The following is a 26,986-nucleotide window of genomic DNA, read 5'->3' as shown; positions in this document are numbered from 1 at the left end:
AAGCAAGTGGCTTACAATTCTCTCTATCTCAATTGCCTCATCTCTCCAATCTTTCTTATGGGGTCATTGTGAAGATCCTGAGTTTAAAAAAAAATGGAAACATTTTAAATAAAATATAGCAAAGCATGAGAAGTCTCATATGAACTGGTGCAAGGTGAAGTAAGCAGAACCAGGAAAACAATGTATACAATGATTATGATATCAGTGAAAATAAAAACAAAGCAATTAAAATTAAACTGAAGGAAATTATAATGACCAAATTTGACACCAAAGAAGACATATTCAAATGTACCTCTCCCTGAGTTGTTGTAAAAATAGAGGGATATGGAGATAGGACATTTCATATCGTGACAGATATTTTAGCTAGTTAATTAATTTGGATGAACTCTTCCATACCTCCTTTTTTTATTCTCTCTTATAAAGGATGCCTCTGAGAGGAGGAAGAAAGCAAAATCTGAAATACAGGTGATGTAAAAAAATCAATGTACATTTATTTTTAAAAAGAAAAAGTGCTAAGCAACATAATTGTAGCCCTAGTTCAAAAGACTTTTGACAAAGAACTCTCTTAATATTGGAGGAGATCAATGCCCCACCATTGTGTGAGGGAAAGGATGGAAGACTCTTCAAGTCTCTTCTGGTTCTTCAGCTTTTATAATAATTTGGGGATACTTCTGGTTTTCAGATTTTAGAAAAAAAAGATTGAAAATGGCAAAACTACTCCATAATTACTTCCAAAATTAGAATTAAAATAATTTATTAGAGATAGCCTTCTCTTTTGCTTTTAAATATATATATGTATATTTGCAGATGTTTTTAAAATCAAGATTTGAAGCTATTATGGCTAAGGACTTGAACTGAACTTACTTAAATTTAGATATCATGATGCCAGAAGAATAAATGCTTTAATATTCCCTCAAATCGAAAGATTCATTGGTCCTTCCAGCAATATGATTTATGATATCTTTGTATACTCCTTGTCAATTGCTGCGGCCAAAGGACATTTATTACGAGGTGGTCAATCTTTAAGTAATAAACCTAATGCCAAAAAAATTAGTCCTTGCATAGGATTATACATAGACTTTAAGCTAGAAGGAGATTTAAAGTCAGTTTATGCCAACTCCTTCATTTTATAGATAAGGAAATTGAAGCAGAGAGGAAAGGTGATTTACCCCAGGGCAACAAATAAAAAGAAGCAGAGACGGGATTTCAATCCTATTCCTCTGATTCTACATCCATTGCTCTTTGCATACTATCCTACTGAGGTAAGGAAACCACTATGCTGTCCTGCTTGGGAAGTAAGACATAGCTTCTTCTCTGATGACATAGTCTTTGAGAAGCCAGAATTATTTACTTACTAAAATAGAGCTTTGTAAGACTTGGGTAGAGGTTAAATGAAAAAGCACAAGCAAAAATCTTACTCTGAAAAGGAAAGACAAATTAGGTACATGGCTTTGTATGGAACTCTACTAGATAATCTCTAAGGTCTCCTTCAACACTAAAAGGCTATGATTTGATTTCATTTGATTAAAAGGTCTCTCAATGACAGCTAAACATTTCAAATGTTAAAGGTCACAAGCAATGAGGAAGAATCAGGGAGGGGTATGATTTCAAGAAGTTATAAATAGTTTCAATTGGCACTACTTTCCAGTCATCAGAGGTGATGCCACAACTTAATTCATAAAGGCAATTGACTTTAACCTGGATCTCATAATAGGCAAGCATGGAAAATTAAGATGTATGGAAAGAAAAATTACTAAGATATAAAAATAGTATATTTTACCATTCGAGAACTCTATTTTTAGTTATACATATACCCAAAGCATCACCCTTATCTTGGCTACTTATATGTAAAAAGAAAATTTGATACTTAGAATTGATATTTTATATTATGTCTAAAAACAGAATGGGACAATTAGAAAACATATTCTGTTTATACTTCTTTTTTCAAGGAATTTGAAGTTATGCTTTATGTGCCATCAGAGGAATATCCATACGAAAACAGTGACTGAGCTTGATAGCTGGTGTGAAATGCATAATAGCATAAGAAACTACACGCCCCTATAAATAAACCCAATTCTATTAGCTTATTTTCTTTTATCTAGAAATTCTAAGCTGAAAGGGATATTATAGGTCATCTTTTCTAATTCCTTTATTTTATGGAAGAGAAAGCCAAGATGCATGGAGGTTAAGTACCCTGCCTGATGTTACACAGGTAGGAAGTGGCAAGCCTAGGATTTGAAGGCAAGCCCTCCAATTCTAAATTCAGAATGCTTTCCATGGAATCAGTGGATAAAATAGTAGACTATAAAATAAGAAGAAAGAAAATTCATATTCTTATGCAGAAAGTGGCCCTTAGAAAGGTTATTTTACCATCTGCTTTCCTCCTTCTTTTGAAAAAAGTGCAACAGTTTTCTCCTCAGCTTGAAAAGGTAGAGCTCCATTTCAGGTTAAACTTCTACTCTACTCTTTCCTTTTCCAGCCCATTAAAATTACTATGCACTAAGAGTGGAATTTCTAGGTTCCACGGTGACATGGATACCACTGTTTCTTGATCATGATTGTAAAGAGGCTTACAAAAGGGAAAAGTGGGAGGTGAGAGAAATGTTAGGAATATGCAGGGCCAAAATGTTGTTAATCATATATCTTTTGAGAATAATTTTCCCCATGATGGTGTGAAAAATACCAAGTAAAAATCAAAACACTACTGCTTTGAAAATGCAGGAAATTATAGTTTATTTACCAAATACATTTCCCCCTAAATACAGTGAAACTAGGTACTGAGAAAACCTCACCATCATAAGCTTACCTATATCCTACAGACTCTAAGGTGCATGGATTCAACATCATTCCCAGCTGAAAGAGTAAAAAGAAAAAATAAAAACTTTCAGCATAGTATATGTCTAATTACCATAATAAAACACTTTTCAGTGCCAGATATTCTACCACTAGATACACAACTCCCACTGATTTAAGTTGCTAATGAGTAAGTTGGCAAGCTTTCTAAATATCATGCACAGTTAGACACTAGAAAAAAATCTGTTAGTAGCTTTGGTTGGTCACTATTATTGACAGGATTGTGGGATACCTCTAAAACAAGACACAGAGAGCATTAAAAATTCTATTGCAATGCAAAGGCTTTAAATCGATATCTTAAGTACATTTTCATTTAGAAGGAAATTTCAATGAGTCTGTCATATCAAGGAAGTGCAGACTCCCCACAACTCAACTTCCCTTCTGATTCTAGGTGACTCATGTACATGTTCACCCAAATTTCTTCCCCCTGGGACTCCACTTCATTTGTCTTACTCTCAGTGCTACAAACTTGCCAATGTGGCACACCAGCTATCCATTTATTTTATTTAGTTCTAAATACATGATCCACTTCTTCCTTTTCTGGGCCTGTCTCTGGATTAATATTTTATATAGCTTCTTGTATACAAGTCAAAAATTACACCGTGTTGCATCCTCTTATACCTACCTTATATCTCCATTGCTCTTTTGATGAACCACAAATTTGAGTCTTTGGACACTATGATTCTGTGATTCATAGCTCTATTATGTTGCCATAAGACAATTGATATTAAATAAAATAATATAACAAAAACAAGACAAAACAAAAAAAATGGGGCTTTTTGTTTGAGGATAAAGTTTAGGGTCATTGAAATTGTATTTCCCAAATGCTATCCAAAGTTACCTTCCTCTTCTCCAATTCTGAGCCCAACCCATTATCCATCTGCCATTACTATATAAGATATATATACTATAGACTAGATCAAAATTATATTCAACAATTGATCACATTTTAATATCCAAATGGATATCTGAAAAGTGAAGGGAATGTAAAAATCTCACTGTATGTTTGACTAAAAAAATCATATGACAAAATATAATAAAATAATACCTTAAAGGTTATTCTTCAACAAGGTTTTGTCTGCATATGTTAAAGCTGTACCAGATCCCTTAACAGATACAAAAGAGATAACTTTGTTCAATGAACAGGTATTAATTTTTAAAGCGAAAAATAAAATGGGGAGTTGAATGCTTTCTGAAGGTGTTTGCCATAGTCACAAAGGATATTAAGCAGAAAATGCAAAATTTCATAGGGATTCCCTATATTTGAGGAAGTCTTCTAGACGATTCTGTTTTTACATAATATTATTATTGCACCAAGACAGAAAACATTACAGACCTGCCTGAATTAAATGAAAAATTGCTTTGAATAATTTTCCTTAACAATCTATGCATGAAACACAAAGTGTATAAGGAATTCTTATTGTCTGGGTTGTACAATGTAGTTTTAGAGATAGATTAATTTCTTTGTTTATTTGATTTCATGAGGCATTTAAAGACTTTGAAAAAACTTATTGATTCTAAATAGTGCCTCCCATCTCCCCAAAATATAATTGAGTAATATAACAAACTCTTGACTAGCAAGCAAAAGACTAAAGTTTAAGTTATAATGGGGCCTTGCAAAACTTTAAGCAAGTTGTTTAATATCTCTGAAACTCACTTAATGCCTCTAAAAATTAGATAGTGAATTTAAATGATCTTTAAAGTCTCTTCTAACTCTAAGAGTCATTAAATCTTCAGACGTCATGATCTCCTTCAAGATAGGGAACATACTTGGCATTAAAAAAATAGATGATAATTGAAAGATTGGATTCTTTTTTAATATTATATATAAAAAGTCACTTATAATTTCTGTTTATGGGTATATCCACCATAAATTTCTAAGAAAATATTTAACTTTCTTTTAAATTAATTTAAATTCAGGACAAATAGGTGGTATGATGGATATAATCCCAGGCCTGGAGTTAGGAAGAATCATGTCCTTAAGTGCAAATCTAGCTTTAGACACTAACTAGCTATGAAACCCTAGGCAATTATTTTAACCTTGCTTGCCTTAGTTTCTTCATCTGTAAAATGAGGTGGAGAAGGAAATGACAAACCACTCCATTATCTTTGCCAAGAAAATCCCAAATTGGATGATAAAGAATCAAATACAACTAAAGGGTCTGAACAATGATAACATAGATTCTTGGAAAACAAAATAAAAACATGAAAATAAGCTATAATATTTATGTTCATAAAAATACTTAAAAAATTTCTCTAGAAAATTATTTTGTTTATCATTAGAAAAGCAATCCAGTACTATGGAGTCATTTTAATACTCCTAGCAAACTTATGGAGCTAAGGGCCATGAATCTGAAAGGGTATTTTCATGCAAATTTAAGTTATCACAGATTGCATGAAACATTAAACATGAATGGAAGCTAGATTTAAGATAAGGAAGTTGTCAATGTGACTGCTTAGAAAATTAAAAAGAAAAATATATATATATATATATGTAGATCTATATATATTTTCATATATGAATATATACAAGTATATATACCTTAAAGGTAGGCAGTGTTTGGGAATCCCCACATGATAAGACCATGAGCTGATCACCCATCCCCCACACTAATTTCTGAACCAGAGTCAGAGCTATGGCCAGGCCATCTCTAAATTTACAAGGGTTGGCTGAAAGCACCACAGATTTGCTCCTAGGGTAGTTCAAGGTCTTGGCAACAAGACTTGAGCCCCGAGGCTGAAGAGCATGAAGCCAGGGTAGCAGAGTACAGAGCTTAGGCAGAAACAAGGCTGAAAATAGCCCAGGGAGCAGTAGCTGAAAAAATAGCCTCAGGGCAAAATGCTTTAAAGTGCACTATACAAAGAACATCATATTACCTACCCTCACTTGGGCTTCTGACTGGGAAGGAAAGATAATACCAAGGCAAAGCACTGCAAGACAGAAGCTAAAAAAAGAAATCAACATGCAAGAACTCCAATGCTCTAGTGGCAAAAAGAATTAGCAATAGCAAAAAAAAAAAGTTCTTGACTCTGGATAATTTCTATAGAGAAAAAGGGCAAAATACAGAAGCAACAGCAGAGAGCAAAAAACAAGCAAACACTTCTACACTTTCCAAAAAAATGGAAATTGGTCACAAACTCTTGAGGAATTAAAAAAGGAGTTCAAGAATCAAATAAGAAAGATAGAAGGGGGCAGCTGGGTAGCTCAGTGGATTGAGAGCCAGGCCTAGAGACGGGAGGTCCTAGGTTCAAATCTGGCCTCAGCCACTTCCTAGCTGTGTGACCCTGGGCAAGTCACTTGACCCCCATTGCCTAGCCCTTACCACTCTTCTGCCTTGGAGCCAATACACAGTATTGACTCCAAGACGGAGGTAAGGGTTTTAAAAAAAAAGAAAGAAAGAAAGATAGAAGAAAAATGGGAATAAAATTAGGGGAAATATGAAAGTAATACAAAAAGAAAATAGCAGTTTAAATGAAAAATTCCCATATGGAAAAAGACAGAGGGATAAAATGAAGTAATAAGTAATTTGGAGACCAGAATTGAACTGCTGGAAGCCATGAAAAGCAAGATAGACCAAATTGAAAAAGCAACATCAAAAGATCATAGCTGAAAATCAGCCTTTAAAGACTAGAATTGGGCAAGTAGAAACTAATGATCTCATGAGACAGCAAGAATTAATAAAGGAAAATCAAAAGAATGAAAAAGATAGAAGGGAAAATGAAATATCTCATTGAAAGGACAACTGATCTGGAAAACAGATCCAGAAATCGTGGAACAAAATAAAAGCCTTGATACCACTCTACAAGTAATTATCCAAGAAAACTACCCTGATGTTTTTGAACAAGAGGGCAAAATGGAAATTGAAAGATTCCATAGATTACCCCCTACATTAAATCCCCAAAAGACTACCCCCAAGATTGTTATAGCCAAATTCAAGAGCTTCCAGGAGAAGGAAAAAATATTTTAAGAGGCCAGAAAGTGACAATTCAGATATCAAAGAACCCCAGCCAGTATTACACAGGATCTGGCAGCCTCCATGCTAATGGACCACAAGTTTTGGAATATGATATTCAGAAAGGCTAGAAAATTGGGTCTACAACCAAGAATAACCTATCCATTAAAACTGATTATATACTTTCAGGGGAAAGTATGAGCATTTAACAAAATAGAAGATATACAGGCATTCCTAAATTAAATATGAGAACTAAGAGGAAAATTTGATGTCTAAATACAAAACTCAAGAGAACCATAAAAAGATAAATAAGAAAGGGGGAAATTTTTTAAGGGCTCCAGTAAGTTCAAATTGATTGTAATCCTGTAATCCTTAATATGGAAATATTAAATCTGTAATTCTTAATTTTTTTTTCATTATCATAGTAGATAGAAGAATTATTAATAGGAAGATATTATGGTATTAAGTTGTTCAAAATTATATGTAAAAAATTGGGGGGGACAAAAATATGGTGCTAAAAGAAACGAAGGAAGAATAAAAATAAGATAAATTATAGCACATAAAATGGTTCATGAAGGGGAAAAACACTATTATAAGAAGGGGTGGAAGAGAGAGGTAATAGGTAATACTTAAATCTTACTCTCAGTGGAATCAGTTCTGAAAGGGAAGAACAGACAGAACTATTGGGGTATAGACTTCTATCTTACCCTACACAAAAGTTGAGACAGAATAAGTGGGGGGATGAGGGGCAGGGAGTAATAAAATTAAGGGAAAGGTTGGAGAGAATGATTAATAGACCTTAAAGAAAAATAAGAGGGGAATAAGAAGGGAGGGGATGGGAAAGAAAGTAAAATAAGGCTGAAAAAGTGGGACTGATTAAAAGCAAAATACTGGTGTAGAAGTAACTAGTGAAAGAAGAAAGGCCTGAACTAAAAGAAGAAATCAAAATGATGGGGGATACAGAAGCGGTAATCATAACTCTGAATGTAAATGGCATGAACTCACTCATAAAACAGAAGCAGATAACAGAGTGGATTAGAAACCAAAATCCTACCATATGTTGTCTACAAGAAACATACATGTGATAGATAGACACAGAGTAAAGGTAAGGGGCTGGAGCAGAACTTATTGGGCATCACCTGAGAAAAAGAAGGCAGGAGATGCAATCATGATATCTGACAAAGCCAAAGAAATAATAGATCAGTTTAAAAGAGATAAGGGACATCCTGATAAAAGGCAGTATAGACAACAAAAAAATATCAATTCTCAAAATGTATACACCAAATTGTATGACATCCAGATTTTTGAAAGAAGAAACTATTAGACCTTAAGGAGGAAATAGATAGTAAAGCTATACTAGTGGGAGACCTCAACTTTCCTCTATCTGACCTAGAAAAATCAAGCTAAAAAAAAGAAATAAAAAAGAAGGAAGAGATGTGAATGAAATCTTGGGAAAAAATAGAGTTAATAGGGATATATGGAGAAAAGTAAATAGGGATAAAAAGGAATTGCACAGGCACATGGTACATTTACAAAGATTAACCATCTACTAAAGAATAAAATATCACAAAGAGTGCAGAAAAACAGAAATAATAAATGCAGCTTTTTCAGATCATATTGCAATAAAAATTATAATTAATAAGTGTAGGTGGAAAGCCAAATTAAAATTATTTGGAAATTAAATTATTTTATTCTCCAAAACTGGTGGGTTAAAGAACAAATTATAGTAACAATTATTGATTTCATTGAAGAGAATGACAATGAGAAAACAATGTATCAAAATTTATGTGATACAGCAAAATCAGTACTTAGGGAAAAATTTTATAGCCCAGAGTGCCCATATAACTGAGAGAGAGAGAGAGAGAGAAAAAGAGAGAGAGAGAGAGAGAGAGAGATAAAGGAGATTTAAAAATTGTGCATGAAACTAAAAAAACTGGGAAGAGAACAAATTAAAACCCACAGATAAGACCAAAATGAAAATCCTAAAAATCAAGGGAGAAATTAATAAAATTTAAAGTCAAGGAACTACAAAGAACTATTGATTGAATAAATAAGACTAGAAGCTGTTACTTTGAAAAAACAAATAAAATAGAAAATGTGCTGATCAATCTAATTTAAAAAAGGAAAGAAGAAAACCAAATTAAGAGTATAAAAGATGAAGAGAGAGACCTCACCTATAATGAAGAGGAAATTAGGGCAATCATTAAAAACTATTTTCCCCAATTTTATGGCAATAAATATGCCAATCTAGGTGATATGGATGAATATTTACAAAAATATAAATTGCCTATATTAACAGAAGAGGAAATAGAATTCTTAAATAATCCCATGTCAGAAAGGGAAATTGAACAACCCATCAAAAAACTTCCTAAAAAAATTACCATAGACAGATGGATTCACAAGTAAATTCTATCAAACATTTAAAGATCAATTAATTTCAATACTCTACAAACTATTTGACAAAATAGGCAAAGAAGGAGTCTTACCAAATTCTTTTCATGATACAAATATAGTACTAATTCCAAAACCAGGAGGACAAAAAACAGAGAAGGAAAACTACAGAACAATATCCTTAATGAACACTGATACAAAAATATTAAATAAAATATTAGAGAAAGTATTACAAATTATCATAGAGATTATTCATTATGAGCAGGTGAGATTTATACCAGGAAGAAAGATGGTTTAATATTAGGAAAAGCATCCTCATATTTGATCATATCACGAACCAAAATAATAGAAAACACTAGAAAGTATAGGAAGAGAAGGGCCTTTCCTCAAAATAATAAACAGTATTTATTTAAAACTATCAGCAAATATTATCTGCAATGGGGGTAAATTAGATTCCTTCCCAATAAGATCAGAAATGAAGCAGGGATGACCATTATCACCCCTACTATTTAATATTGTATTAGAAATCCTAGCAGTAGCAATTAGAGAAGAAAAAAAAATTAAAGGGATCAAAGTAGACAACAAGGAAACTAAATTACCACTCTTTGCAGATGACATGATCATATATTTAGAGAATCCAAGAAGAACAACCAAAAAACTAATAGAAACAATAAATAATTTTAGCAATGTTGAAGGGTACAAAATAAAACACATAAATCATTAGAATTCCTATATATGTTTCTAACAAAACCCAGCTACAGGAGTTAGAAAGAGAAACTCCATTTTAAATTACTCCAGGCAAGATAAAATACCTGGGAATCTACTTGCCAAGACAAATACAGGAACTTTATGAAGATAACTACAAAACACTATCCAAACAAATAAAACTATATCTAAACAATTGGAAAAACATCAATTGCTCATGGGTAGGATGAGCTAATATAATAAAAATAATAATCCTACCTAAATTAATTTACTTATTCAGTGCTATGCCTATGAAATTACCAAAACAGGTTTTTATAGAATTAGAAAAAAATATTACAAAGTTCATCTGGAAGAACAAAAAATCAAGAGTATCAAGGGAACTAGTGAAAAAATTGTGAAATATGGAAGCCTAATGTTACCAGATCTCAACTATATACTATAAAGCAGTGATAATCAAAATTATATGGTACTGGCTTAGAGATAGAAAGGTGGATCAATGGAATAAACTTGGGGTAAATGAGAGTAGCAAGATTATGTTTGGCAAACCCAAAGATCCCAGCTTTTAGACCAAGAACTCACTTTTTTAACAAAAGCTATTGGAAGAATTGGAAAACGGTATGGGAGAAATTATTTTTAGTTTAACATCTTACACCCTATACCAAGATTAATTCAGAATGGGTAAAAGACTTAAATATAAAGAGGGCAGTCATAAACAAATTGGGTGAACATAGAATAGTATAGCTGTCATATCTATGGGAAAGGAAGGAATTTAAGACGAAGCATGAGATAGAGATCACTACAAAATGTAAAATGAATATTTTTGATTATATTAAATTAAAATTTTCTGTACAAACAAAGCTAATGCAAACAGAATTAGAAGGGAAACAACATATAGGGGGAAATTGTTATTACAAAATCCTCTGACAAAAGTCTAATTTCTCAAACTTATAAGGGTTTAAGTCAGTTGTACAAAAAAAATCAAGTCTTTCCCCAATTGGCAAATGGTCAAGGGACATGAAGAGGCAGTTTTTAAATAAAGAAATCAAAACTATTAATAAGCATATGAAAAAGTGTTCTGTCTCATAATTAGAGAAATGCAGTTAAAAAAAATGCTGAGATACCACCTCACACATAGCTGATTGGCCAATATGATAGTAAAGGAAAATAATAAATGTTGGAGGGGTTGTGGCAAAATCAGGACACTAATGGACTACTGCTGGAGTTGTGAATTAATCCAGCCATTCTGGAAGGCAATTTAGAATTATGCACATAAGGCTTTAAAAGAATGCATACACTTTGATACAGCAATACCACTACTAGGTTTTTACCCTAAAGAGATAATAAGGAAAAATAGTTGTACAAAAATATTCATAGCCACACTCTTTGTGGTGGTAAAAAATTAAAAAATGAGGGTGTGTCCCTCAATTGGGGAATGGCTGAATTGTGGAATATGATAGTGACAGAAAACTATTATGCTGTAAGGAATGATGATCTGGGGGCTTTCCATATGAACTGGGAGAACCTCAATGAACTGATGCAGAGTGAAATAAGTAGAACCAGAACATTGTATAAAAAAAGTAAAACATTGTGGAACAATGCAATGTGATACACTTAAACAATCCAGGACACTCCTGAAGCACTTATAGGAAAGAATGGTATCCACATTTATAGAAAGAACTATGGGAGTAGAAATGCAAAAGAAAAACATATGACATCATTTATCACATGTATATATGGTTATGTGATTTGGGGTTTAGGCTTTAAAAGATTGCTCTATTGCAAAAATGAATAATATGGAAATAGGTATCAAGTGAAAACAACTATGAAAGTAAAATCAATTCCATGATAAAAAGAAGCACAAAACATTCAGTAAAAAATAATTACTTAAATATCATGTTTGGCTTTATAGTAAAAGAAGTACAAAGCCACACTCAAGAAAATAATTTCTTTAAAGCATACAACTAGTTAAGGAGAAGTTAATGTTTCCATATGACATCAAGAAACACTAAAACAAAGTCAAAAATCTGAAAAAAAGTATCTATAAAAATACATATGATTCAACAATGAAATAGAAAGAGAATGGGCTAAGAAAATAGGAGGGGGCAATGATCAGAGCAAGAGTAGATTAAGGGATGTTTTTCACCTCAAAATCACAAAAAGAAAACCAAAAAGAAGCAAAACTATTAAAAAGACAAACATGATGTCAGATCTGGCTGACAAGGAGTCCTACCTGAGACAGGTCGAGAGGTGAAGTGATACAGCAAAATTTTAGAGGAAAGAAGGGGACAAAGTGGGAAAGGAGGCCAAAGGTAGTAGAAGTGGCAGTGGAGTTTGGGAGGAAGTGGGAAGAGTGAGGTAGGGAACCCAAAATCAGTGGATGACTAGAAGTCAGGAACTCCCGCAAATTGGACCCAGGCAGTGGAAGAACTCAAAATACAATTCAAAAAGCAATTAATATAGGTTAAAGAAAATTGGGGAAAGAACTTAAAAAAAGCAAAATAGGTTATATGGAAACAAAGGCACATGAACTAAAACAAGAAAATAGTGTTTTAAAAGTCAAAATTGACCAACTTGAAAATGAGGCAAAGGAGGTGAAAGATAAAAACAATATTCTACAAAGAAAAATAGATCAAAAGGAAAAGGAGGTTCAAAATGTCATGAATGAAATTCAGTCTTTAAAAATTAGAATTGAACCACAAGAAGCAAATGACTTCACAAGGCAGCAAGAATCTATAAAACAGAAATCACCAATGCCAATCCAGAGGGATACACATTGGATCATGAGAGACACAGTGACACATTTCCCCTTTCACCAGGAAGCAGTTTTGACAAGTAAGAATTTCACCTACAATCCCCCCTTGGACTCATAGCTCCTCTCCAAAATCCCTCCACCATATCACCATATGATATACATAAAAAGATGAGGATGATAGACCATGGGACCAAAGCACCCCTCTTTCCACCAATCCCTACTGAAACCAATAACACCCCCTTCCCCCAGCACCTGTCCAAACAGTGAAACAAAGCCCCAGTAAAACCCATTAGAATATCTAGACTTTCCCTTTCAGGTCTAGACAAATGATCTCCTACATCATTGACCATTAGGCTTGAGAATTTACCACCCTCAGAGACCAAACTTCCCAAACTTCTCAGGACCTTCCAATGAATTTCACCCAAGTAACCTCACTTGAACCAATAGAGGAAACACAAATTTTCTCATCCCTAACAATCACCTTATATGAGATGGCCCCTTCTCCACCCAAGGAGAGACCCATAGCCATCCCTCTCCTTGGGGTTTCAGGCTCCTCCCTTGATCTCCCTTCTTCCCCCCCCACCAACTGCACTGCCATTTCTACTGCCATTGGTTTCCCATTACCCTTTGCCCCTTCTTTTGCTCTAAATAAAGCTTTGCTGTTTCACTTCACTCTCATCTCTGGTCAGACCCTGTTAGTCAGGTATGACACACAAAAATTACAATTTCTGCCTCAAGAAAATAAATTTGTTGAAACATTATAACTATTGTAACTATTATCAGTGCTTTGGATGTTGTTTATATACACATTATGAATGAAATTCAAAATATTAGGACCAGTATAAGTAGCACAAAAATATCTATCAGAGGCAAGTAACCTTGCAAACATTCAAACAAGGATTAATCCTAGTCAAGAGAGAGAAGGGGAGAGGAGAGAGGGAAGAAGAAAGCAAAAGAGGACAAGGATGAAGAAAATGAGACTTAAAGTATTGAAATGGCAGCAGGAGCATTGAATGGAAACCAGAAATCATTGAAATCATTTAATAATGAAAATATAATCTCCTTAAGTGACAACTTAGAGAATGTTAGTGTTGGAAAGGACCTAAAAAGCAATTAGCACAGGCCATACTTGAAAAATAATTCCCTAAAATTCTATAAAATTAGTCATTCAGCAAGTGAGACAAAACCCATTTGTTCCTGGCACAACCCATTTCATTTTGGGGCACTTCTAATCTTCAGGAAGGTTTCCCTCCACCACCACCACTGATACCAAAACTAAATCTGCCCTTTCCCGAATTTATACTTATCATTCCTAGTTCTGTCCTGTGGAGCCAAGCAGAAAAGAGTAAATCTCTTTTTCACCATGATAGATCTTAAAATATTTGTTTGTTTGTTGTTGTTGTTGTTTTCCTCAGAGACTAAACACACCTAAGTCCTTGGACCAATCCTCATAAGGCATAATTTCTGAGTTCTTCCCCATTCTTGTAGCCTTAATGTGAAAATGTTCCAACTTATGTGTATGTATATGTGCATGTACCTGTATATGTGTGTGTGTATCATATAGAACCAAACATAATACTGAAAATATTTTCTGATATTTGGGAGCAGGATAATCACCATTCCAGAACTAGATACTCTGCTGCTCCCAAGACAAACTAAAGTGACTAATATTTCATTTGTCTTATGGATGGGAAAGAGGAGTAGAGCTTCCTAATACATTAACTCATACTGAATTTGCAGTCTATTAAAATGCCTATTACTTGTTTTCAGATGGATGGCTATAAAGGCATGCTTCATCCATTTTACACTTGTTTAGTTTACCTTTTTCACTCAAGGAAAAGATTTTACATGCATCCAATTTGTGGGTTATAGGCCAATTTGATAAATATCTTGTATATGCCTTCATCCAAGTGACTGATTAAAAATTTACATAGCATAGATATCCAAGCATAGATGCCTGGCAAACTCCACTGGAGATCTTCTGCCAGGCTGACAACAAAACCATGAATGATTACTTTTAGTGACTGGCTATTCAATCAGTTCCAAAATCACCTGGTTATACTATGATCTTGCTCACATCTCTCAATCTTTTATACAAGGATCTGATGACAGACGATGTTTAGTACTTGGATATGTACAAATGGAACATATGCAAAATTAATTATGAGCTGCGACATATTAAAGTTAAAGATAAATTGAGAAAATCAGATTTTGTATGCTAAAACAGAAATAAAAATTAAAGAATCAACTGTATACTGCCATTGTAAATTGTTTTGCTTAGAACAATAATTAAAGGTTGAGATTCACTTAGAAATACAAGAAATGTTTTAAAAGCTTTTACTTAATTAGTATTTTAGAAGAATTTAAGTAAATATAAAGAATAATTGATGTGGTAAGTAAAACCATGATTTTTTAAAAGAATAACAAAATTGGTAAATAGAAATTAATTACAAATAACTGCAAATATCAAATTAGTAATGAGAAAGAAATTATATTTGGGGCATTAAAGTCAAAACAATTACCACAACCATGTGCATGTCTCTAAGCAATGACTTTGAGAACTTGTGAGCAAAAGAGGAATATTTGTGAAAAATAAAGTATTATAAAATTCCGTAATTAATAAAATTAGTAGGTAGTTCAAATAGCTCAATTTCAGAAATAAAAGTCAAAAATAAAAATAACTGAAATTTATAAAGAATGTCCCATTCTTTAAAGGCAATGAATAAGGAAATATGTATTTCATGACAATACTGATATAATCTATATCAGACTATTTACTGCCTTGGGGAGAAAAAGAGAGGGAGAGGAAAATAATCTAAATATCAAAATATCAAATAATAATCATCAGAAATTATTTCTACATGTAATTATTAAAAACTAAAAAGTTAAAAATTAAAGTGTTCCCAAAGTTTTAGTTAAATTTACAATTTTGACTCACAGAGTGCTTTAAAATTTAAAAGTACTTTATATAAATCATCTTATTTCATCTTTGCAAAAATGGCATAACAAAAAGTAGAATGTTCTTATTTTTATTTTTGTATTTATTTTAGTTTTTTTAATTACATGTAAAAATACTTAACATTCTTTTTTTCTATTTTAAATTCCAAATTTTCTCCCTCACTCTCTCCTTCCCCTCCACTTTCCTAAGAAGGCAAGCTATTTGATATAGATCATCCATTTGATGTCCTTTAAAGCATATTATAATACTAACCATATTGTAAAAGAAAGCCTAAAAACAAAGAAAAAAGTTTTAAAAGATTTGCTTCCATCTGAATTCATATTCCATAAGTTCTTTCTCTGAAGGTGGATAGTATTTTTCCTCCTAAATGCTTCAGAATTATCTTGGATCATTGAATTGATCAGAATAACTAAGTAATTTGCAGCTAAACATCATATAGCTTTGCTGTACTGTGTACAACCATCTCCTGGTTCTCCTCACTTCACTTTCAATCAATTTATGTAAGTCTTTCCAGGTTTTACTGAAATAAACCTGATCATCATTTCATATAGCACAAGAGTACTCTTTCATAATTCTGTCACAGCTGTTCAATCAATTCCCTAATGCTAGGCATCCTCTCCATTTCCAATTATTTGCCACCAAAAAAAAAAGATCACTATAAATCTTTTTAGATATATAGGCCTTTTAAATTTTTTTAAAATATATTATAAATACTGAACTAGTACTAGCTGTAGCTAGATCAAAGAGAATGAACAGATAACTAACTATTTGGACATAGGTCCAAATTGCTCTCCAGAATGGTCAGATAATTTCACAACTTCAACAACATTATATTAATGCACCTATTTTTCCACATCCTTTTTCAGTCATCTTCTTTCCTTTTTCTGTAATTCTGATAGGTGTGAAATGGTACCTCAGAATTATTGTCTTAGGAATGTGAGCCTGAATATATTTTCAAGAAATGTAAAAACAAAAAGCTTAAATGAAACTTAGGTATTCTTAAAATTTGTATCCCTCTGTTTAGAAAAGACTTTCAATAAAATATTTTATTCATTTTTAACTATAAATTGAGAAGAGAACCTCCTGAAATTTACACAAATTGGGAAAAATAGAATTACAAACATAGCATTTTTATAAAGGAGATGTTCTGTGTCTAAATTACATAATTTTAGCAAAATAAGGCATAATGATTAAACTTGAAACAAAAATATTTTAGGTTTAAAATTTTGTATTCAACTTTTTTAGACATAAAATGAACCTCCAAAAAATTCTGCATTTCCATATACCATCATTCTCTACCAAAAAAGAAGTCAGTCAGAAGAAAATACATATCTGTATATATCTCAATATTTGTATTTTCATGTCATATTTTGTATATATGTATATGATTTTCTCAAATTATCAAGTTAATTAATATATATTAGCATTATTATATCATGATATTAACTTACCAAAAGTCCCAAAATTAAACTTTCATAATAAATAAGTTAATGGAGTAATAAATTAAGAAAGAAATGAGCAGAAAGATATATTTTGTAAATAGTTAGAAAAAATAAAATGTCAATAGATTCCAAAATAATTCATGCATTGCAAGAGTGGAGTCAAGATGGTGGCCTAGAAGCAGTAGAAGTTCAGACCTCTGAATACCCTTCCTCACCGATTACAAACTGAATGCTCCTAGAGGACTGAAAATCAAACCTAACAACAAGACAGAGCCAAGGAAACCTCCTGTTGGACTCAATTCAAAAGGTACGCCAACCACCAAAAAGCCAGAATCTGAGAACACTCGGGTTTAAGGGGAAGGCAGAAGGAAGGTCCCAGGACCCCTCCTCTCCCCCAACTAGAGGGCTAAGGCCCCAGTGGCAGCAGGAACCCCTGGGCAGGCAAAGTCACTGGTATGGAGGGTGTACCTTGTAGGCAAAACTATGCCAGGCTCAGAACGTAAAACACAGGAGGCAGGGAAGGAGCTGGAGAAGGAGCATAGAGCAGGCATCCTGGTCAGAGCTGTGGAGACCCTCGATATTGCTCCAGCCTTCCAGGAGGTTTTGGCCTCAGAGCACAGCCAGTCAAACACAGCTGAACTTAATCCCATCAAAAATCATCAGAGGTCAGGGAGTCCCAAGCTCCAACACCCCTTACCCACAGACTGCTGGACTTTAATCTAATCAAAAGCTTCCAGAGGTCAAGGAAGCTCAAACTCAAACACCCATCCCCCACAGATTGCACAGAGAGATCTCCTGATAAAGCTCCAAGAGGGGTGACTGACAGAAAGCCACAAAACCAAAAAAATGAGAGGAGGAAGAGCACAGATAAATACAGGGAGCAAAGAAGGGGTATAAATATGAGCAAACAATGGAAAAAGAAGAAAGAAATTACAATAGACAGCTTCTGTACAGGCAGCGATCTAAAAGCAAATGGAACAGAGGAGGAGGAAAGCAATAAAAGAGAAATCCCAATGAATTGGATACAGGCTTTGGAAGAACTCAAAATGCAATTCAAAACCCAATTAAGAGAGGCTGCAGACAATTGGGAAAAGAATTTAAGAACTAAGATAAGCCATCTGGAAACAGAAAATGGTGTCTTGAAAGCCAAAATCAACCAGCTTGAAATTGAGGCAAAGGAGATAAAAAATGAGGCAAAGAAGATGAGAGATGGGGTAAAGAAAATGAAAGATGACCTCCAAAGGAAACCAGACCAGAAGGAGAAGGATGACCAAAAAGCCAGGGATGAAATCCAGTCTTTAAGAACCAGAATGCAGCAACCAGACCAGAAGGAGAAGGATGACCAAAAAGCCAGGGATGAAATCCAGTCTTTAAGAACCAGAATGCAACAACTAGAATCAAGTGACCTCACAAGGCAGCAGGACACTATAAAACAAAACAAAAAGAATGAAAAAATTGAGGAAAATGTGAAGCATATCATTCACAAAATAGAGGGTTTAGAAAATTTTTAAGGAGAGACAATTTAAGAATCATTGGTCTACCAGAAAACCATGGCAAAAGAAAAAGCCTGGATATAATATTACAGGAAATTATCCAAGAAAACTACCCTGATATTCTAGAACAAGAGGAAAAAGTGGAGATTGAAAGAATTCACAAACCCAACTGACAATCCCCAGGAATGTCATAGTCAAATTCAAGAACTACCAGACCAAAGAAACTATATTACAAGCTGCCAAGAAATCATTCAGATACCATGGAACCACAGTGAGGATAACACAGTGCATCCTCACTGAAGGACCAAAAGGCATGGAATATGATATTCCAGAAAGCAAGGGAAGTAGGTCTACAAACAAGAATCAACTACCCAGCAAAACTGACTATATTCCTACAGGGTCATTCAACAAAATAAAAGAATTCCAAGAATTTTTAAAGAAAAGACCAGACCTGAACAGAAAATTTGATGCTCAAGTACAGAACTCAAGAGAATCATCAAAAGGTAATAAAAAAGAGGGAAAAAAGAAAAACAAAACAAAACAAAACCTTTTTTTAAGAGACTCAATAAGTTAAAATGATATGTATTCCTATTAGAAAAGAGGTCATTGGTAACTCTTAAAAATTATTATCACTGGGCAGCTAGAAGTATTACACTTAGAGGGAACAGTGAAAACTACATAGGATGAAATGACAAGCCATAAATATGTAATATGTATTCATAAATGCCTATACATGGATATATATATACATACATATATATATATATATATGTATATATATATATATATATATATATATATATATATATATATAACTAGAGCTAAAAAAAGAGGTTAATACTAAAAGAAATGGGAAAAGAAACAAAAGGGGGAAAATTTATATGTCGCACAGAAGCTCATGGAGGGAGGGGGGAGAATATGAATAAACTGGAAGGGTAAAGAATTTGGAGATAGGAAATACTCAACCTTTACATGCATTGAAATTGACCCAAAGAAGGAAGAACAATCCAATCCATTGGGGCAGAGAAAAGATTCACGCCCCATAGGGGAGTAGAAGGGTAACAAACAGACTAGTGGGGAGGGAAGCAGTACAAGGGAGTGGGGGGGGTGTTCAGAAAGACTGCAGGGAAAATAAGGGGGGGAATAAGAAGGAAGGGGGTAGAAAAGGAAGTAAAATAAGGGTGGGAATTAGGGGGACTGATTAAAAATAAGCTTTGGTGTAGAAGGAAATAGTGAAAGAAGAAAAGGCAGAACCAGGAATAGATATTAAAATACTGGGAAAGACACAGCTAGTAATCATAACTCTGAATGTGAATGGAATGAACTCACCCATAAAACGGAAATGAATAGCAGAGTGGATTAGAATCCCAAACCCTACCATATGCTGTCTGCAAGAAACACACATGAGGAAGGTAGATATGCATAGGATAAAAGTAAGAGAATGGAGCCAAATCTATTGGGCATTAACTGATAAAAAGAAGGCAGGAGTAGCAATCATAATACCTGACAAAGCCAAAGTAAAAATAAATCTAGTTAAAAGAGAGAGTGAAGGTAATTACATCCTGATAAAAGGCAGTATAGACAACGAGGAAATATCTGTACTCAATATGTATGCACCAAATGGCAGAGCATCCAAATATTTAAAGGAGAAACTAGAGGACCTCAAGGATGAAATAGATAGAAAAACAATACTAGTGGGAGATCTGAAACTTCCCCTATCCCAACTAGATAAATCAAATCAAAAAATAAATGAAAAAGAGGTGAGAGAAGCAAATGAAATCTTAGAAAAATTAGAGTTAGTAGACATATGGAGAAAAATTAATAGGGACAAAAAGGAATATGCCTTCTCTTCAGCAGCACATGGCACATTCACAAAAATTGACCATGTATCATGGCATAAAAACATTGCCAATAAGTGCAAAAGATGAGAAATAATAAATCCAACCTTCTCAGATCACAATGCAATGAAAATAATAATTAGTGAGGGTTCATGGAGAGGTAAATCAAAAATTAATTGGAAATCAAACAATATGATTCTCCAAAACCAGTTAAAGAACAAATCATAGAACTAATTAATAATAGTGTTCTCCCCACTCCCACCATGAGCTTCTTTGTGACATATAAATTTACCCCCATTTGTTTCTTTTCCCATTTCTTTTAGTCATAACCTCTTTTCTTTTTTAGCTCTAGTCATATATATATATATATATATATATATATATATATACATACACATGTATATGTATTTATGCATGCATATATCTATAAACCTATTTATGTTTTGTCCTTTCATCCTATACAGTCTGTCACTGTTCCCTCTGAGTGTAATTCTTCTAGCTGCTCAGTTGATAGCAACAATTTTTAAGAGTTACCAATGACCTCTTTTCTTTTAGGGATACATATCATTTTAACTTATTGAGTCTCTTAAAATTTTTTTGTTGTTGTTTTGTTTGTTTTTCACCCCCTCTTTTTTAATTACCTTTTGTTGATTCTCTTGAGTTCTGTGGTTGGACATCAAATTTTCTGTTCAAGTCTGGTCTTTTATTTATGAATGCTTGGAACTCTTCTGTTGTGTTGAATGACCATACTTTTCCCTGTATGAATATAATCAGTTTTGGTGGGTGTTTTATTCTTGGTTGTAGACCTAGTTCCCTTGCTTTCTGGAATATAGTATTCCATGCCTTTCGGTCCTTCAGTGTGGATGCAGCCAGATCCTATGTTAACCTCACCATGTTTCCATGGTATCTGAATGGCTTCTTCTTGGCAGCTTGTAATATCTCTTCTTTCATCTGATTGTTTTTGAAATTGGCTATAATATTTCTTGATGTTGTCAGTTGGGGATTAAATACAGGGGGTGATCTGTGGATTCTTTCAATCTCCACTTTCCCCTCTTGTTCTAGGATCTCGGGACAGTTTTCCTGGATAATTTCCTCTAGTATTATGTCCAGGCTTTTTCTTTTGTCATGGTCTTCTGATAGTCCAATTATTCTTAAATTGTCTCTTCTTGAACGATTTTCTAAATCGTCTGTTTTGTGAATGATATGCTTCACATTTTCCTCAATTTTTTCATTCGTTTTGTTTTGTTTTATAGTGTTCTGCTGCCTTGTGAGGTCACTTGATTCTAGTTGTTGCATTCTGGTTCTTAAAGATTGGATTTCATCTCTCGCTTTTTGGTCATCTTTTTCCTTCCGGTCTGATTTTCCTTGAAGATCGTCTTTCATCCTCTTTACCTCATCTTTCATCTCCTTTGCCTCATCTTTCATCTCCTTTGCCTCATTTTCCAGCTGGTTGATTTTGGCTTTCAAGACACTATTTTCTTGTTTTATTTCAAGTGCCTCTGTTTCCAGATGACTTACCTTAATTTTTAAGTTTCTTTCCCAATTGTCTTCAGCCTCTCTTAGTTGTGTTTTGAGTTCTTCCACAGCCTGTATCCAATTTGCTGGGATTTCTGGTTTATCGTTTGCTGATCTCTCCCCCTCTGTTCCATTTGCTGAGTAGTAGCTGTCTATTGTAGTTTCTTTCTTCTTTTTCTGTTGTTTGCTCAAATTCACCCCTTCTTTACTCCCTGTATTTGTCTGTGCTCTTGTTCCTCTCATTTTCTTTGTTTTTGGGGGACTTCTATCAGTCTCCCCTCTTGGAGCTTTAACAGAAGATCTCTTGGTGTAGTCTCTGGGGGAGGGTTGTTGTGGGTTTGAGCTTCCCTGTCCTCTGGAGGCTTTTGATTGGCTTAAAGTCCAGCAGTCAATGAGGATGGGTGGGGAGCCTGGGCCTCCCTGCGTTCTGGAAACTTTTGATGGGATTAGATTCAGCTGGTTCTTTCAGAAGACTCTGCTCTCTAAGGGAGGAGGGGTCATGGCCTCCCTAGGCTCTGAGGGCTCCTGATGGGATTAGGTTCAGATTGTTTATACTGAATGAGCCCTAAAGCAAAAAACCTCCTCCTCCACAATCTGTGTTGAATGCCCGGAGACTGGCTCAGGTTTCTTTCAAGGTAAGCTCTTCAGAGCAACCCCTTTGCTGGCCCTAAGTTTTCTCTCCTTTCAGTAGTTCTGAGGGCTCCTGATGGGATTGGGTTCAGCTGGTGCCCTAAAGCTGGGACCTCCCTAGAGACTCAGTTGGAAGGACCCAGCCAAGGGGCTACAGGCTTCCCCCTTCTCTTTATGTTTCCCTGCCATCTGTGTTGGGTATCCCGGAGATTGGCTCAGGTTGCTTTCTAGGTGAGTCCTTCAAAATAGCCAGCCCTGGGGCCCTTTTGCCGACCCTGAAATTCCCGCTGCTGCCATGGGCTCAGCACTCTGGGTTGGGGAGATGGGTCCTGGGACCTTCCTTCTGCCTGCCCCTTAGATCCGAGTGATCTAGGGTTTTGGCTTTTGGGGGGCCGTACCTTTTGATCCAGGTCTGGGAATAGGGTTCCCTGGGTCTGTCCTGTTGTTCAGCTTGAATTTCGGTGTCCTAGGAGGTCTCAGTTTGCGATCGGGTAAGGAAGGGTTTCTGAGGTCTGAACTTTCGCAGCTTCTAAGCCGCCATCTTGACCGGCGTCACCTCTATTTTTTTAACATTTTACTAGAAACACTAGCAGTAGCAATTAGAGAATAAAAAGAAATTTAAGGTATTAAAATTGGCAATGAGGACACTAAGCTATCACTCTTTCTGGATGATATGATGGTCTACTTAAAGAATCCTACAGAATCAAACAAAAAGCTAGTCAAAACAATCAACAACTTCAGCAAAGTTGTAGGACACAAAATAAACTTGTATAAGTCATCAACATTTCTATATATCTCCAACCCATTTCAGCAGCAAGAATTAGAAAGAGAAATTCCATTTAACATCACCCTAGAAAATATAAAATACTTGGGAATCTGTCTATTGAGACAAACATATGAACACAACTACAAAACACTCTCCACACAATTAAAACTAGATCTCAAAAATTGGAAAATTGCTCAGTGGTGGGATGAGCTAACATAATGACAATGATAAACCTACCCAAATTAATTTACTTATTTAGTGCCATACCCATTGAACTACCAGAAAAAAATGTTTACTGAATTAGAAAAAAACATAACAAAGTTCATTTGGAAGAACAAAAAATCAAGGATATCCAGGGAAATCATGAAAAAATGCAAATGAAGGAGGACTTGCAGTCCCAGATCTGAAACTATACTATAAAGCAGTGGTCATCAATGCAATTTGGTACTTGCTAAGAGACAGAAAGGAGGATCAGTTCAATAGACTTGGGGTAAATGATCTCAGCAAGACAGTCTATGATAAGTCCAAAGATCCCAGTTTTGGGGACCAAAACCCACTATTTGATTTTAAAAATTGCTAGGAAAATTGAAAGACAGTATGGGAGAAATTAGGTTTGGATCAACATCTCACAACCTACACCACGATAAACTCAGAATGGGTGAATGATCTGAATATAAAGAAGGAAACTATAAGCAAATTAGGTGAACACAGAATAGTATACTTGTCATATCTTTGGGAAAGGAAAGACTTTAAAACCAAGCAAGAGCTAGAAAAAAATCACAAAATGTAAAATCAATAATTTTGAATACATCAAATTAAAAAGTTTTTGTAGAAACAAAACTAATGCATCCAATGACAGAAGGGAAGCAACAAATTGGGAAACAATCTTCATAACAAAAACCTCTCACAAAGGTCTAATTACTCAAATCTATAAAGAGCTAAACCAGTTGTACAAAAAATCAAGCCTTTCTCCAATTGATAAATGGACAAGGGACATGAATAGGCAATTTTCAGTTAAAGAAATCAAAACTATTAATAAGCACATGAAAAATGTTCTAAATCTCTTATAATCAGAGAAATGCAAATCAAATCAACTTTGAGTTATCACCCCACACCTAGCAGATTGGCTAACATGACAGCAAAGGAAAGTAATGAATGCTGGAGGAGATGTGGCAAAGTTGGGACATTAATGCATTGCTGGTGGAGTTGTGAATTGATCCAACTATTCTGGAGGGCAATTTGGAACTATGCCCAAAGGGCACTAAAAGACTGTCTGCCCTTTGATCCAGCCATAGTACTGCTGGGTTTGTACCCCAAAGAGATAATAAGGGAAAAGACATGTACAAAAATATTCATTACTGCTCTCTTTGTGGTGGCAATATTTGGAAAATGAGAGGATGCGCTTTAATTGATGAATGGCTGAACAAATTGTGGTATATGTTGGTGATGGAATACTATTGTGCCCAAAGTAATAATAAAGTGGAGGAATTCAATGGGAACTGGAATGACCTCCAGGAATTAATGCAGAGTGTGAGGAGCAGAACCAGGAAAACATTGTACACAGAAACTGATACACTGTGGTAAAATCAAGTATAATGGACTTTTTCCTTAGTGGATATGCAGTGACCCTGAACAACTTGGAGGAATCTATGAGAGAAACACTATCCACATTCAGAGGAAACACTGTGGGAATAGAAATATCGAAGAAAAACAACTGCTTGAATACATGGATTGAAGGGATTTGGTTGGGGATGTGGACTCTAAATGAACATCCTAGTGCAAATGTCAACAACATGGAAATAGGTTCTGATTAAGGACACAAGTAATACCCAAGAAAATTGTGCGTTGGCTGCCAGAAGGGTGAGTGAAGGGAAGGGAGGGAAATAATGTGATTATTGTAACCAAGGAATAATGTTCTAAATTGACTAAATAAACTAATTCAAATGGGGGAAAAATTTTCTGCATTGCAAATCTTAAAGGATTTCTTCACAGAATGATAGAAGTAAGACTAGAAGGGAACTTAAACATCAAATGGTCCAAGCCATTTTATAATTGAGGAAGCAGAGACCCAGCAATCTTAAGTGACTGGCTGATGGCCACATCCTGAGTATGGATGCATATTGTAATCTACCCTCTTTGACTTCAGAATGCATATTCTTCCTACTATCCTTCACTGCCTCTTCATGACTAGATAAGGTGATAACAAAATTTATGTGAAATGACATATGCTAAAGAATATGATTTGTCTACTAAATACTAGGAAATTACTTGAAAATAGAAAAGTTTAAGGACTTTTCCCTATGTCACAGAAATTGTAAGTGTCACTAGAGTGATTTAGACTCAGGTTGTCATTATTGTCCAATACATTATCCACTACAACTATTCCTTATACTTCTGACTTCCCAGCCAACTCTACCTCCACTTTAGCAACATTATTACTTTCATCCAATAGCAATATTATTACCTTATTACATAGATACTTTTCCCCTGCTGCCATTTCCTCATGAAAGATCCTTCTATCCTGGTAGCCCCGTCTTCCATTTGGTGAGTCTCCCTGGAATTTCCATTTTAGTAAGTCCACAAGTTAGCTAATTTTATTCCTTTCAAGCTCTACTCCAGACTCAGATTTTCTGGATTTCTCAACTTTTCAGCTCCCTTTTATGTGTTGTCATTCCCCAGTAGGGTAGTTCTCAGAGAACAAGACTATTTTTTTTGTTGCTTATATTTGTATTTCCAGAATTTAACACAGTGATCAGAGCAAGTATTTAATAAATTCCATATTCATCTATCTTTGAATTGATTAGAATATTAAAAAGAGATATGAACATTTAATTGATAAAAGTACTCATCCTATTCAATCTAAAATATTCTTAAAAACAATGATCAAAATAATAAGATATAAAATTAAAAATATAAAGAACATCATATTCATTAAGCAATGTAGACTAGAGTCATAGGATTTATCACTAATAGGAAACAGAAATTATCTATGTATGTAGATATAGAATTTTAGGACAATGATTTAATGGTATAGGAAGTCTCTAAGAAAGGAAAATTCCTCTACCATATTCAGGGCACCACCTGCTCCACAATTTATAATCTTAGAAAGCTGACAGAGGAATTAAGAGGTTAAGTGGTTTACTCAGAGACATATAGTCAATATGTGTCAGAAATGTGATTCAAACCCAGATCCCCTCACTTAAGAAATCAACTGTCTCTTTAGAATTATTTTTATAATCCCAAGGCTAAAAAAAAAATGCTTTAGCTGTCTATTTCTATTTAATTTGGCATCAGAAGACCTAGATCCAAATTTTGGCTCCATCACTAAATGAGAAACAGTGTAGCACAGAAGATATTTACTAGATTTTAAATCAGGCAGATAACATTCAATGCCTACTTCTGACAACTAGTTCTACAACTTTAGTAAAGTCACTAAACCCAACTTAGGCTCTATTTTCTTAACCATAAAAATACTCATAATACCTATATTATATGTTTCACAAAGGCTATCGTGAGTCTCAAAGGTAGAAAAGAATGTAAAGTTTATTATAAATATTATAGAGCTATATTGAAGTCAGTCAAAGGCTACATCAAAATGAAAAATCATCATCAACTCTATTAGTCACTACTGATACCTAATGTCCCTCAGTGACTCACTTAAGATAATCTTGATTAAATTCTCCCATATT

The 26,986-nt window shown here is 34.4% G+C and overlaps 1 protein-coding gene across 3 annotated transcripts in view; it reads right to left on the bottom strand.

The window, feature by feature from the left end:
* Nucleotides 1-26,986, bottom strand: part of SGCD (sarcoglycan delta) — a 1,484,556-nt gene that overhangs the window by 1,212,984 nt on the left and 244,586 nt on the right. The window contains exons 2-3 of one of the 3 annotated variants that reach the window (XM_056821913.1): nucleotides 2,807-2,853; nucleotides 16-77 (exon numbers count right to left, since the gene is read on the bottom strand). The exons of 1 other annotated variant lie outside the window; for it this stretch is intronic. The gene's annotated coding sequence lies outside the window, so the exon portion shown is untranslated. The remainder of the gene's footprint in view (nucleotides 1-15; nucleotides 78-2,806; nucleotides 2,854-26,986) is intronic. One more of the 3 variants, XM_056821905.1, reaches the window with a different exon arrangement.

Source organism: Monodelphis domestica, chromosome 1 (genome assembly GCF_027887165.1).
Source record: "Monodelphis domestica isolate mMonDom1 chromosome 1, mMonDom1.pri, whole genome shotgun sequence".
NCBI lineage: Eukaryota > Metazoa > Chordata > Mammalia > Didelphimorphia > Didelphidae > Monodelphis > Monodelphis domestica.
This window is presented reverse-complemented; position numbering and strand designations above follow the sequence as displayed.